Source organism: Mauremys reevesii, linkage group 5 (genome assembly GCF_016161935.1).
Source record: "Mauremys reevesii isolate NIE-2019 linkage group 5, ASM1616193v1, whole genome shotgun sequence".
Lineage (NCBI taxonomy): Eukaryota > Metazoa > Chordata > Testudines > Geoemydidae > Mauremys > Mauremys reevesii.
Genome location: NC_052627.1, coordinates 47197990 through 47212683, shown reverse-complemented (window position 1 = coordinate 47212683; position 14694 = coordinate 47197990). Strand labels below are relative to the sequence as shown.

At 39.8% G+C, this 14694-nt stretch overlaps 1 long non-coding RNA gene across 2 annotated transcripts; it reads left to right on the top strand.

Annotated features, from left to right (window-relative positions):
* Positions 1–221: 221 nt before the first annotated feature.
* LOC120406631 lies at positions 222–13487 on the top strand. Of its 2 annotated transcripts, none has more exons than XR_005599431.1 (2): positions 222–673; positions 12669–13487. It is a non-coding gene; the product is annotated as an uncharacterized LOC120406631 (long non-coding RNA). The 2 variants fall into 2 exon arrangements; XR_005599430.1 differs by having other exon boundaries at positions 12666–13487.
* The last annotated feature ends 1207 nt before the right edge of the window (positions 13488–14694 follow it).

Here is a 14694-nt window from a genome sequence, read left to right as displayed (position 1 = left end):
AAAAATTAACAGCAAAAATATTGATAAATACATCAGAAGCATGAAGCGGCTTCCCCACTCCAGGCCAAAAAGGGTTAAAGTCAGCTCTGGGAGAAAGTTGTGGCTGAGAGCTGCTAAGCTTGGGGAAGTGGCCGCAGCTGGCCCACGCCCCATCAGGCCACAGCTGGCCTGTATAAAAAGTCTGTGAGCCAGAGGCCCAAGAAGGCTCTTTTCAGGTTGGGAGAGAGCAGGGCCTGGTGGCCTGCAGAAAGGATACCGGGAGTGAAGCAGGGCTGGGGAGAGCAAGAGGAGCAGGGGAGCTCCAGGCTGGCGACTCCCCAGGCTGCAGGGCCTGGTCCAAGGCCCATAGAGGAAGGTAGCAGGTCTGAAACCCCTTGCCTATGATAAGTGGCTTTTACACTTCAGTCTTCCCCAGGGAGCGGGGGCTTGGTGATGACTGGCAGTAGCCCAGACTGAGGCAAAGTGGGGATTAGGGGGCTGGGGGTTTCCCAGAGAGGGGAGACCCAGAGAGACTGGTGGGGGTATTGCCAGGGGGCAGCCCCAGGATAAAGAGGCACAGGCATCCAGGAGGGACACAGGGCCAGCTACAAGCGGGACACCAGTTCTGCAGAGAGCGCTCTGAGGCTGGAAAAGAGCTAATTACCTGAGATGACCAGCAAGAGGTGCCACAGGGGTGAGTCCCACACCTTTACACTTCCAAACAATTACTGGGGCTGAAGGAGCACTCGAAGATAAGGCCATTGCAGAGAAGACTGTTTGGCATCAGTCTTCACTGCAGAGGCTGTGAGGGAGATTTCCACACCTGAACTATTTTTTCTAGATGACAAATCTGAGGAACTGTCCCAGACAAAGATGTCAGTAGAGAAAGTTTTGGAACAAATTGATAATTTAAACAGTATTAAGTCACTAGGACCAGATGGTATTCACCCAAGAGTTCTGAAGGAATGCAAAAATGAAATTGTAGAATTACTACTAGCTGTGGTATGTAACCTATTGCTTAAATCAGCCTTTGTACCAGATGATTGTAGGATTGTTAATGTGATACTGATTTTTAAAAAAGGCTCCAGAGGTGATCCTGATAAGCCTGACCTCAGTACCAGGCAAATTGGTTGAAATGACAGTAAATAATAGAATGATTGGACACATAGATGAATGCTATCTGTTGGGGAAGAGTCAATGCAGCATTTGTAAAGGGAAATGATGCATCAGCAATCTGTTAGAATTCTTTCAAGATGACAAAACTCATGTGGGCAAGGGTGAGCCAGTGGATACAGAGTATTTGGACTTAAAGTCTGTGACAAGTCCCACACTAAACACTTTAAAGGAACGTAAGAAGTCATGAGATAACAGGGATGGTCTTCTCATGGATTAATAACTGGTTAAAAGATAGGGAACAAAGGGTAGGAATAAAAGGTCAGTTTTCACAGTGAAGAGAGGTAAATGGTGGGGTCTGACAAGGATAGTACTGGGACCAGCACTGTTTACGCCCTTTTCCAGATCATTTATGAATGTGTTAAAGAGTGAGGGGACAGTTTTTGGATGATACAAAATTAATCAGGCTAGTTAAGGCAAAGCAGACTACAAGGAGTTACAAAGGGTTCTCACTCAGCGGGGTGACTGGGCAACAAAATGGCAGATGGAAGTCAATGTTCATAAATGCAAAGTAATGCACATTAGAAAACATAATTCCAACTATACATACAAAATGATGGGGTCTAAATTAGCTGTTATCACTCAAGAAAGAGCTTGGCGTCAGTGTGGATAGTTCTCTGAAAACATCTGCTCAATGTGCAGTGACAGTCAAAAAAGCTAACAGCAGGTTAGAAACCATCAGGGGAGGGATAGATGAGACAGAAAACATAATGCCACAATATAACTCCATCGTACACCCTCACCTTGAGTACTGCATGCAGTTCTGGTTTCTCCATCTCAAATATTAGAATTGGAATAAGTACAGAGAAGGGCAACAAAAATGAGCAGGGATATGGAAGAGCTTCCCTATGAGGAGAGATTATGAAGAGTGTGACTGCTCAGCCTGGAACAGAGATGACTCTGTGTGAATAAAGGTCTATAAAATCATGAATGGTGTAGAGAAAGTTAATAGGGAATTATTTATCCCTTTGCAAAACACACACAGCAGAGCTCTTCCAGTGAAATCAGTAGGCAGCAAGTTTAAAATAAAACAAAAGAAAGTACTACTTCACACAACACAACCTGTGTACCTTGTGAAGTCCAAAAGTATAACTGGGTTCAAAAACAATTAGATAAGTTCAAAGAGAATAGGTTAATCATTAGCTATTAGCCATGATGGTTAGGGAGACAACTCTGAGCATTGGGTATCTTTAAACCTCTGACTGGTAGAAGCTGGAACCAGATGGCAATAAATTGCCCTGTTCTGATCACTCCCTCTGAAGCATCTGGCACTGGTCACTGCTGGGAAACAGGATACTGGGCTAGCTGGACCATTGTCTCACACAGTATGGCCTTTCTTATATTATGATTGGTGCCTACAAAGTGACCAAAACAATTGCAAAACATGTATGTACTGTATAGTAATTGTAATGTGTGCATCATATAAAAGAAGAGATTTGCTGTGTAACTTTAGATGTGCAGTATGGGGCCCTAGACAGATGCCCTACTTGCTACCCCCTAATGCTGGCCCTGGCTCTTAATCTACCGGGTATGCAGAAAAATAGTTGCTGTGGCACAGGTGGGCCATGGAGTTTTTAAGGGCATGTTGCAGGGTGTGTGTGTGTGTGGGGGGGCAGCTCAGAAAGAAAAAGGTTGAGAATCTCTTCTCTTTGCCAACTGTCAGAGTAAAACATGAATTGAAATGAAAGCTTGGATTTTGAACCACATTTTTATGGCAAGGGGTGGATTCTGTAGAAAATTATATGGGCAGAGAATAGCAGAATGTATGGGGACCTGATAAGTGTTGTTAAAAGTTCAGATTGTTCCCCAAACCTATTGCTTCGTTTGTTGCATTGTAGCCTGTATTGTTAAAAGGAATATAATGCATTTTGGCAGCATCAGGGAAAGTATTTCACGTGTTAAAGCTTTTCAGTTCTTTGCCTATATAGGAAATACACCTATACCCTGATACAACGCCACCCAATATAACACGAATTTGGATATAATGCAGTAAAGCAGCGCTCCGGGGGGGCAGGGCTGCGCGCCCCGGCGGATCAAATCAAGTTTGATATAACGCGCGCGGGAAGATTTTTTGGCTCCCAAGGACAGCGTTCTATCAAGGTAGAGGTGTAGTACAAATGTTTATGAAGAATTAGACAAGTCATTCAAAACAATATATTCTGAAGTCAGTTCAGTATTTATAATTTTTTTATTCACCTTCAATGAATATTTGAGCAATTTTTATTAAAAACAATCTGCACAAAGTGTCAGTGTGATGGATATTAATACAAAATGAGTATTTACATTCCAAAATGTTTGCGCTGTTCAAAAGGAACTATTCTTTTCCTTCTCCCCCTGCTTTTCATGATTAAATGGAATGTTCAATGAGTAAAATGAATCTGAATTCTAAAGGAAAACTAGTGGGAGAAAAGGGGAGCACTCAAAATCCTTAAAAATGCAGATAAAATTTTCGTAACCTGTTGCCATTGCAATACTTTTATGTCATGAAGAAAAGGCAAAACTAGTAATTACTTACTGTGAAGTGAGAACAAGTAAATTGCAAAATGACTGAGTGCAAGAAACACATTACTGACCTTAATATGAGCAAATCCTATTTTTCCATTATTAGTAGACAAACAAAATCAGCATTTTCCGGCTGGCATTTTTACCTGTAAAATAGCACACAGAGGAGGTGTTAGAATAAATTCATTAATACTTCTGAGGCACTTTTACTATAGAGGTGAGGACCACATATGTAGTACTGCGTGAATAGTTGATTTTTTTTATTTTGCTGGCTGTTCTGAAAAAGTAACAAAATCAAGCAGGTAGAGACAAAGAGTGGCTAAAAAATTGAGAGAGAGGAGGGAACAGAGCACAAGATAAAAGCTCAATGGAAAATTGAGAAAAGAGGGAGGGAAAAGAAAAGGCACCGAATTTATTTTATTCAAGAGGAAGGAGAATGTCAGGACTAAGGCTCAGGTGGGAGGAGATCAGGGGGTGGGGGGGGGGAGAATAGGAAGATCTTTGGATTGAAAGAACAGATGGAGAGGAATGAGAAATTTATTATACCAGTGTCTGAATTACTTCATTATCTCTAAGCATGTGAGTTAATGAAGGGATTTGTACACAGATTGCATCTAGAAAAATATTTTAAAATTAGGAAAAAAATAGGAGTCTGAATGTAACTGAATTAGCATTCAATATTACAATGGAAATTCATGCTACCACTAAAATAATAATCACAATGGATATTAAGAAGTACCTTGGGAACGTGTGGCTTATTGGTTTGCTTATTGTTAGACTTCTTGGCAGGGATTCTTCAAAGAAGCCTAAGGGAGACGGGTAAACAAATCCCACTGACATTCAGTGGGAATTGATAACATAATACCCTGAGGCTACTTTGAAAATCCAAGCCCTTTTCTGTACCCAAATCAATATCAGCAGCTAAAAAAGTTGCTGCCTGAAACACCATTTTGGAATCCCAGCAATTATTTGCAAGGGATTTCCAGCTGCTTTTTGAGAGTGTATTTGCACGGTAGCTCTCAGCATAACAGATTGAGAGGTTCTCTACTTGTTCAGTTTGCAGCTTAATATCTGGAATGGCTAAAGGACGGCACATTCTGAGTGCCACATACACAGTGCAAGCTGAACATATGTAATGCCATATGGTCTTTCAAGGGTGATGGACTTTCTTATTAGAGAAACTACTATGGGTAATATCTGTGAATTGGTGTACATTCCATTCTATTGTGTCATCAAAACAAACTAAAATAAAAACAAAATATAATGTTAACTTTATGAGTCTGTAGAACAGTTTGTGGTGGCTATGATCAAGCATGTAAAGGCTAACATATTAGAAGTTGAGACAGAGCAGATATTGTTACATTCTCTATACCCTGGCAACCATGGGGTTGGTGGCAAATTCATGCTCTTACTCTGTAGAAAATAAGAGATGGCTTGTTCTCAGGGTTTTCTTATAAAGTTCATCATAGGTAGAATGCCACCATAGAGCACACGTTGTCCCCCTCTAGAAGATTATAATACAATTATCCTGGCCTCCTCAAAGGCGGCCTCCTAAGGTTTCAGGCTCCCAATTGTCATCTCTCTTAGGTGTAAACCTGTGTTTCTCTCCCAGATTGGGGATTTAGGCTTGCAGTCCCTCTGTACCTCACTGTGATATCCCCAGAGCTCTAATTGGATTCCGGCATCTGTGGTTAACTATTAGCCTATACAGCAAGGTTATCAACCAGCCTTGACAAAACAAAATACATGTATTCTTAAGGTAAAAACACGACAGAGAAAACATGTGCAAGAATAAAAGTTTCTATAGCCATGCTAAAAGCTTAGCAGAGATCATCTATCAGTCTCATGAGGCTCTTTCCAACCCTTCCACAAAAATTGAGGCCCTCCTTATACTGTTTGCTGGATCAGAAAGTAGGCCCTGAGTCTGTTTAAAAACAACCTTTTTTATGCCAAAAGCCCTTTCTTTGTCTGTTGGTCTCTGGAAAACTGAATTTGAATGAGTATATGCAAACCTCCCAAGGGGGCAGTATTTCTCTGGGGGTGTTTACAACTTGATTGATTCACTTTAATCACCCCCACACAAACTGTTTTTACTTCCTGAAGGAGCTGTGGTAACCCTCCCCACTAGTCACAGTGATACCTAAACCATTCATAAACTTAACATAATATGCATCCCCAAAGATACTATATGCAGCTGCAATATCCATCACAATTATCTTCCCATTTCTCACTTTGTTATTATACCATAAAAGATTTATTATACCATATACCATAAAATACCATATACCATAAGATATTGTGTGCGCATTGCTGGACTAAATTTAGCTATTTTTAACTGCTTGGTTTTTTTTAGTGTTTGATCTTGCAATTTTGCATTTGACTAACTTTCCATTTCTGCTAGATGTTTTTAATATTCTATTTGTGTTTTCTATTTTCCTTCTTCTAATATATGTACCTCTGCTAACATTACTACTAATGACTTTCTCTCCTTTTCATCAATAAAACAAATATGCTCTAAAGTGACAGTCTGATCATGTGCTAAAAACCAATTCAATGTTTATAAGACAATATAAAGTAGACAGGAAATTTGTTCATGACCAGCAATTGCAGCATCAGTTCATAAGGTAGAGGTGGGGGTGGGAAAGGGAAAGACTTTCTTTCTTTATAGAAAGATATTTTTTCAGTTGCTGGAGTGTAAAAAGCCATATTACCATAAGCCATAATGGGTTCATTTTGCTGTAATAGTTACACCAAAAATGCATGAAAAACTGAAACACAAGATAACAGAAGTATTTTGATAGGCAGAATGAAATAGGCCCATAGAGATGTGAGCTTATCCTCCAACAGTTGATTTCATGACCATCCTTGTATATCCTTCTCTATCTTTATCACAGAACAGAGATTATTTATAATAGAAGTATTTGTGTGAGGAGTTTTGGCAAAAACTGTGTGCACTAACAACTGAAAAAACAGTGTAAATGACTAGCTGGGTCTAGGGGATGTGCATGGATATATGAAAATTTATCTAGCTACCTGTACAGTCTGCCTTCATCAATTTAATATCTGAATGCCTCCAAGTACTAAAACATAAAAATGACATGGGGAGTGAAAATGCTGAGTTTGTTTTTGACAATGAAGCTGTGTCTTTCAAAAGAATAATAAAAATCTTCCTTGTATTGTGTGCATGGTGTGAGGCTACTGTATAGGTTAGTCATTTTTCAAAACCTTGGAAGATGCTATACATGGGAGAGGGAGTGAACTAGTCAGACACTGTTTCACTAATTGCTTAGTACAGAAGGCTATAGAAAAAGATACTCTGGCAGTGTTGAGGTGAAAGGTAACTATTCAGATTGTTCCTAACCCTCTGTCTGCATAGCCAAGCTTCTCTGTATCCACTGGCTGAGAACCATACAGAAATATTGGGATTGGCCAAGGGGAAGAGCTGTTGCTTTTGTTGGTGGGTGGTGAGGCTATGCTGGTATAAGTATGCCAGCATGGCCTCTGTCGTGTAGACAGCCTAAGGTTGTGGTTGAAGAAACATTGCTACTAGGGTCACAATTCAGCTGTGTATGATAATTTATACAAAGATTTCCCATTGTTTTACTTTATTTCCTGTTTGTTTTTCTTGTTTTCTACAGCCAACGTAATATGATTGGCTGATTTAATGGAATGAATGATTTACAATTATGAGGCTGCATCTGTAATGTGACCTGTGCAATATGCTATTGTTTGGCCAAAAAATACAATAAGAAATGTAGTCATATTCACGTGTGAAATAACTTAAAGAATGCCATGACTTTTACTATGATGACTGCGAAATCCAAATACTTGACAGAGCAAATCCAGAGTGATTCACTGGCAAAGTGGCATGAAGGGCAAGCCTAATCCTTGAATAGAGGCTAACCTATTCTCCTCTTGTTAAATCTGTCTAGGGCCTGGTCTACACTAAGAAGGGGGGTCGAACTAGGGTACGCAAATTCAGCTACGTGAATAGCGTAGCTGAATTCGAAGTACCCTAGTTCGACCTACTCACCCGTCCAGACGCGGTGGGGTCGAACTCCGCGGCTCCCCTGTCGACTCCACCACCGCCGTTTGCAGTGGTGGAGTACCGGAGTCGACCGCAGCGCTTCCGGAGTTCGAACTATCGCATCTAGATCAGACGCGATAGTTCGAACTCCGAGAAGTCGAACTCACCGCGTCGACCCAGAAGGTAAGTGTAAACCTACCCTAGGATCAATGACTGGGCAGACAATGAATCCTTCTACTCCTTTCCTCACACAAGATGTGATAATTGAGATGAGAGGTATTATGTTCTGGAGCAGACATAGAAACCCACTCACCATCCAGCAATACAAAGCAGGGCCCCCTGTCAGTTGGCCAGTAATCACAACTCTGGCCCTGCTGCTGCCACACTGCATTCCTGCAAAAACTTGCAACAATAAAAAAGAGAATCCTCAAATATAAGCCAACCTCTTCATGTGCTCTGAAGAAGGTGAAAAGTAGAACTAGTCAGGAATTTTTCATTATTGGGTGAGGGATGAGGCTTGGGGGAGAGAGAGACAGACAGACACAGAGTCCGTCCGTCTCTCTCTCTCTCTCTCTCTCTCCCCCTTATCCTAGAATAATCCTTTGCTTAGTGGTTTGGGCACTTGCCTAGAACATGGAAAAGACAGGTTCAAGTCTCTGTTCTACTTTGAGCTGGAGTGGATTATTTTAATCCCCCAAATAGTTTTGAAAGGTCTGTTTTATCTCAATGAGGATTGGGGGGGGAAAAAACCCTGAAATCTAAAAGATGTTCATGAAATGGGAAAATCATTTCCCACGCAGCTCTAGTGCAACTACATAGTGCCAGTTTTGCAATGAGGAAAAGTCGGTTTTAGCTCTGAAAAGGGAACTAGCAGAGCCCGGAACATGAAGTACAGAAGACTTTTAGGGCTCATCTGCATGGGAAGAAAGCTTGGCATATCTTGCATGGAAGAGCTGTTGTGCTTTAAAATCACACACTAACTATTTTGCACCAATGTCTTTGTGAATTATATATGTACACAAGCCCTAACTTGCATGGAAGGGACGGAGGGTCAGTGGGTGACTAAAGTGACTGGACTTTCTGTATATGGGTGGAGACTTTAAATGATACCCTCCGTCCCCTAATGAGCAGGGAACTTGGCCAGTTGAAACCCTTGTGGCATTGGTTGATCTACTTGTGGGAGAGGCAAAGCAAACCTGCCCCAAGCCCAAACCCCACCTATTCTACAGGAGGTTCTGGGGCAGTGAAGGGGGCAACACTCACTCCAATTTCAGCCAGGACCCTGGGGGTGCCCTTTTCCTGCCAATCTTATCAAACCACACTCGTCTCACCCCACGCAAGTGTCAGAGTGGAAGGCTGCATTCACTGTCTGTGAACTCAGATTCAGAATTGCTGATATGCACATTTTACTCTGTTTGCCTCAGCCTGATGTATATGGTGGTTATTCATACACATAGGCCCAGGCTAGTTTTATAAAGATAAACAATTATTTGCGTCTCAGCCCTCAACCTATTATATGTCACAACAAAAATACTCTACATATTACTGCACCCCATGGCTGATATTTCAGCCAGATCTTAATAAGAAGCCTCATTTTTTATTCTTTTCATTGCATAGCTCCACTGAACCCATCAAACATTACATTATAACACGTTCCCACCATTCTGCCTCCTCTTGACAGTGCTGTCAGATTCATATTGAATGCTAAAGAAATCTTTAATAACTGGACACAATCTTCCTTACCAATTCAGAAATATGAATGCCCTCATAACCTACTGCAAATGCTTCCCATGAGCACTCAAGAGAAACTGGCATGACAGGGTTTGATGGGTGGAGTGTACTTTTGCATCTGTTACCTTTATAGAAATTCAAAAGCCTTTTTTGTCACAACTGCCATGATATCATTATTCTTGGGTGTTTAATGGTTCAGTGAAGAGCTACTACATGCTGCTTAAATAGGCAGAGTGAGGGGTTGCTCACTTCCATTTTTAGATCATTTACCCTTTCATGCTTGTCTGGCATATGCACTCCTGTTCTATTGCTTTCACTGCAAGATCTATAATGTATTTTATTTTATTTTATTTATTTACGAGATAGTGCCAACACATTCTGCTGACAAAAATGAAGAAGCCTTGCTCCCAAAATGTTTATTTGCTGAATAGGTTATTTAATCTGAAATCAATAGGATTAGGAGTCAGACTGATCCATTCCATGTCAGTACAATGTATAAACATTTCTTTGTTAGCTTCAGTCTAGCCTTGAATGTAGCTGCATGCTTGCATGACCCAAACCAAGTACTATGGCAGTGAGAAAACTGTGGCAGTTTGGGATTATCTTTACAGGATAGTATCCTTTGTGTGTGTATGTATGCGTATGTGGCTCATGTGAAAACAAGACAAGGGCTTACCTTGTCTGATCCAATGCATGATCATTAAAATAAAGCTTCTTGAAAGGCTGGCACTGGAGGTTTACAAAATCTCTGAAACATAATTATTATTTTGATATTTCAGTGTTGCAATATTTTTGTTGAAGAGGCACTTTTTTATTGAAGTTACAGATGAGCAATACAAAAAAAAAATCTACCTAGTTTAAAACTTATCTATGCAACTGAAGGAAAAACATAACACAATAATAAAATATATTTCAGAAATTCTTAAACAATCACAACATTGTAGAGGTCCAAGATATCAGATGGGAGATTTCATTAAGGAAAGAAGTTCATAAGAAAAGGAACCTTAGTTCAGTTGTTTCTTTAAGTAAATGTAATTAATTGAAGCTCAATCTCCAAATATTTATTGTACAAATCATTTTTAAATTAGCAATTTCCCATTAAAAATACCCTTTCTATGTTCATTGTAAAGCCTCAAATCCTTTATTAGGCTCTATTAATGTGACCCCATGTGTCCATCCAGGGTCCCATATATTTGGGATTTCTCTCATGCCCAGGCATAATTGTTAATAGATTCTGATGGGGCATTAGAACTTTACAGAAAAAATGAACCTTTGTGCTGAAAGAGTTCAAATAACATTTATTCAGAGAAAAGGATAGTATTTTTGAAAGTTTGGATAGCTTTAATAGAATATTTGATATGATTTGTTTTAGAAATAGGAAAGTTATAAACATTGGAATATTGGGCTGTACACTACATTAAGAAGCACATTCACAAATGTGGAATAAAAGATACCATCATAACACCAGCATGTGTTGCATCTCACAAGTGAAACATAGGTGCATTTTGTTAACGATTAGATATTAGCAGGTTCAAAGTCTGTTCTAGCCTATGATTATTTGAAATATGCACATAAGGAATTTGCATGGACTTGAATGGGGGTAAATAAAACAGAAAAATAGCAGCAACATGTGCAAAGAACTATAGGTCTTAAACTGTTGTGTTCAAATTCCAAGCAGACTGCACTTGAAAACAAACATGTCCCACCTTTTCAGAATCTTTCACTAATTCTACCCCAAATTAATTGAATTTCCAGTTTATCAACACAAAGATTTAAAAACCATTAGTTACCCTCCACCCCCGAAAATGAGGTTATCTTAAAAATGAGATATGAATATATATATATATATATTCATGAGTTCTTTTTAATTTCCTTCTGTTTTATTGAACCTTTAGCATTCATATTTTCAAACTTTTCAACCACAGGAGCTAGTGTGACAACGTGCTAGGAGCCTATTTAGAGCTGATCCAGCATTCTGGTCATTATGTGTATGTCTACACAGCAATTAAGCACATGTGGCTGGCCCTGGTTAGCTGACTTAGGCTTACAGGGCTCTGGCTACAGAGCTGTAACATTGTGGTGTAGATGTTCAGGCTTCCACTGGAACCCAGGCTCTGGGACCCCATGAGTCAGTTGACATAGGCCAGCCACGGGTGTTTAATTGATGTATAGACATACCCGAAGGTGCTAGCTATTCCCTCCTGGAGTGGACTTAAGTGGGAGATGAGTGCTCAATGGCTTAATTAGGCAAGAGGCTTATAAGATGATGAGAATAATCAACCCATTAGCTGGGAACAGTTAACGGAGAGGAAGGAAGTACAAAAGGAGGAAGCTAGCAAGGGTTAGGGGACACAGGTTCTTGGGATGAAGGAAGCTTTTCCTTTTCCCCAGAGAATGGGCTAAGAGAGACGTTTATGTTCATTTGTATGTTGCTGCACAATGCTATTCTGATGAACTGGTGGAAGGGACCTAATAAATAAATTGGTGTTTATAAACCTGGAATGCATCTAGCCTATTGGTGGTGGCCCAAAGGGTATAGAAGATAGCCCTAAGCTAGGCAGAAACACAGATGGTGTGTGTGTGTCTCACTCACTCACACACACACACACACTTCTAGGAGCTGTAAGAAAATCGACAAATATGGGGAGATTCACAATAACATCATGAAGACTGGCAAAACTTATGCTGGTATAAATCTATAGTAAAGGCTGAAGTCAATAGTGTTACTCTATATTCACGTTGATATAACTAGAAGTAGAATGGAACCCTCATATACCCCACTGTTGTCCAGGTCTATGCGTCCTTCAGCCATACTTTGGGCTTGGAAATTGTTATGCCTATGTGATAGAGTGCATAAAGCCTGGTAGACAAGGGGTTAGTAGGAGTCTGAGAGCTCAGTTAGCCCCTTCCTTGTACTTGGAAGGGTGTCAGGCTTAATTTTCTTATCAGAATCAGCTGGGGAGGAGCTGTGCTGGTTTCATGAGGAAAAGTGTGGTGACTAAATAGGGAGGAGGGAGACTCAGGATGTGGTGTGGTAAAGTCTTAGGGAGATGAGAGCTAGAGTTCCTTTTCTCTAGGAAAAGATCTACAGGAAGCCCCAGGAAGATAGTTAGCCCTATAGTGGGCCTTGAAATAGGGGCAAGACTCCACAGAGGCAGTTCTTGAAATAGAGAACTGGGGGCAAAATCAGGGGGATTACAAGATCAATCTTGGGATGGACAGAAATGGCTTAAGATCTATTTGATTTTGTTAGCAGTTGGAGTTCTGCTGGGGAGAACCTTATGAACCTACTACTCTGAACGAAGAGTGGAATTGAAAAGTAACCCAAGAGAGATGGAAGATGTATTATTGATGGCCAGTATTGTTCTGGACACTATTTGAGACATTGATACCCTGCTATGGGTGAGACTGTATGCGACATGAACGGATGGGAAAGTCATTAAAAGAATTGCTGGCAGAAGGAGATTACTGGGGGAAGGTCCTGCAATTCTGTGTTTAGCCATGAGGGAATGTGCCAACTGGAGAGTTACACTGCTACAGTCTATTTCTGGTTTTAAAAGGGTAACCATTTAAAATTACTTGCATTCACAAGATACTTCTGCTTTTGACAGTAAATCCATCAGTATTGTAATAATGGTCTAACACTTTGCTCATATTTTTTAAGCACAGATGGCCCAATTCTTTTGTGCGGTGTAAATTTGGAATAACATCACTGATATCAGTGGAGTCATTTCGGATTCTTACTGATGTGAAAGAGAACAATGTGCCCATGAGTCATTAAATGCAATCCATGGAGAGATGGGTGCACCTTAAATATGGCCTATTATAATGAACTAATTTTTCCTATCTTTAACAGTTTTGTTACAGTAAGACTTACAACAGACTGAGCTATGTTTCCCACGGCAGCATAACTTCTGAATTCCTTGACATTTATGTATTTAAATTCTTAATCATTATATTACCTTAATGTAGTTACACAATATTAAGTTGATTTAAAGATATGTACACATAGTATAATACTCAAAGTGTTAAAATCATAAGCAATAACAAGATGTAAACTGGAAAAAAATATTCTGCACATTCTTGGCATATATACTAGCTTTCTGTATAGATTCCTGATAGTGCATCTTGCTTTTGTAACTAATATCAAAATGATCCTTAAACTTAAATGTGATTATTCATGACTTCCAAGGTGTAAATGGGATCTGAGTCAGGCACTTAAAATGTACCATTATAAATCTTAAAACTAATCTTGTCTTTCCTATACTATCTTTTGAAAATATTCCTCACACATCCAACAATAAAATGATTACACCTAGTAGTGTCCAAAATCAGAAATTATAAATAATGACACGATCAAGTTTGTATGTATATTAGGAAAAAAACTCTATACTTGTTAACATTGAGAAAGTTGTCAGATTATGGTGCACTCTGAAATTTACACAAATAATTGCATTTGAGCAATTTACATTACCACATTGGACTCAAGTGGATTTGAAGGCAACCTGCATTAGATAAAGGAATCACAAATCCGAAATTGTTGTACCTAAATCTATTTTTAACAACAAACTACACAATATCCACCTCTAAAAAGAAAGTAAAGAAAACCTTAACACTTCTTACTCGTATCTCACCTCTGTATAAAAATGTTAACTCCTACCTCAAAAAATCAAAACCAAACCTACGTTCTAAAACATCCCAATGTGCTCTAGTGGATAAAAAACTAGACTACTATGTAGGAGGCCAGGACCGGCTCTAGGCACCAGCAAAGCAAGCGCGTGCTTGGGGTGGCACAATTCCAGGGACGGCATTCCGTCCTTTTTTTCTTTTTTTTTTTTTTTGCTTGGGCAGTTGCATTCTTGGAGCTTGGGGTGGCAAAAAACCTAGAGCCAGCCCTGGTTGTAGGCAAGTCATTTAACTTCTTTGAGCCTCTCATGCTTTGCCTCTATTAGACTGTAAAATCTTCAGGGCAGGAACTATCTCTATGTCAGTGCAGTGCCTAGCACTATGGGGGCCCTGGTTTTAGTTGCGTATCTAGGTGCTACTGTGATACAAATAATCTCTAATTCAATAGATGCTCAATCAAAAACCACTCTGAAGAAAATAATGCACTTCCAGATACTCTGAATAATTCACTTGCTGACATGGGACATAAATCTGACTACTATTGCCTTTATAACCAGGAAGTATCTGTATTTATACAAATTCACATAGTAAAGTTCTACAGAAAGGTCTCCTGCATGGGGAATTATCCTGAATTCATTCAAAAGACTTATTCTGCA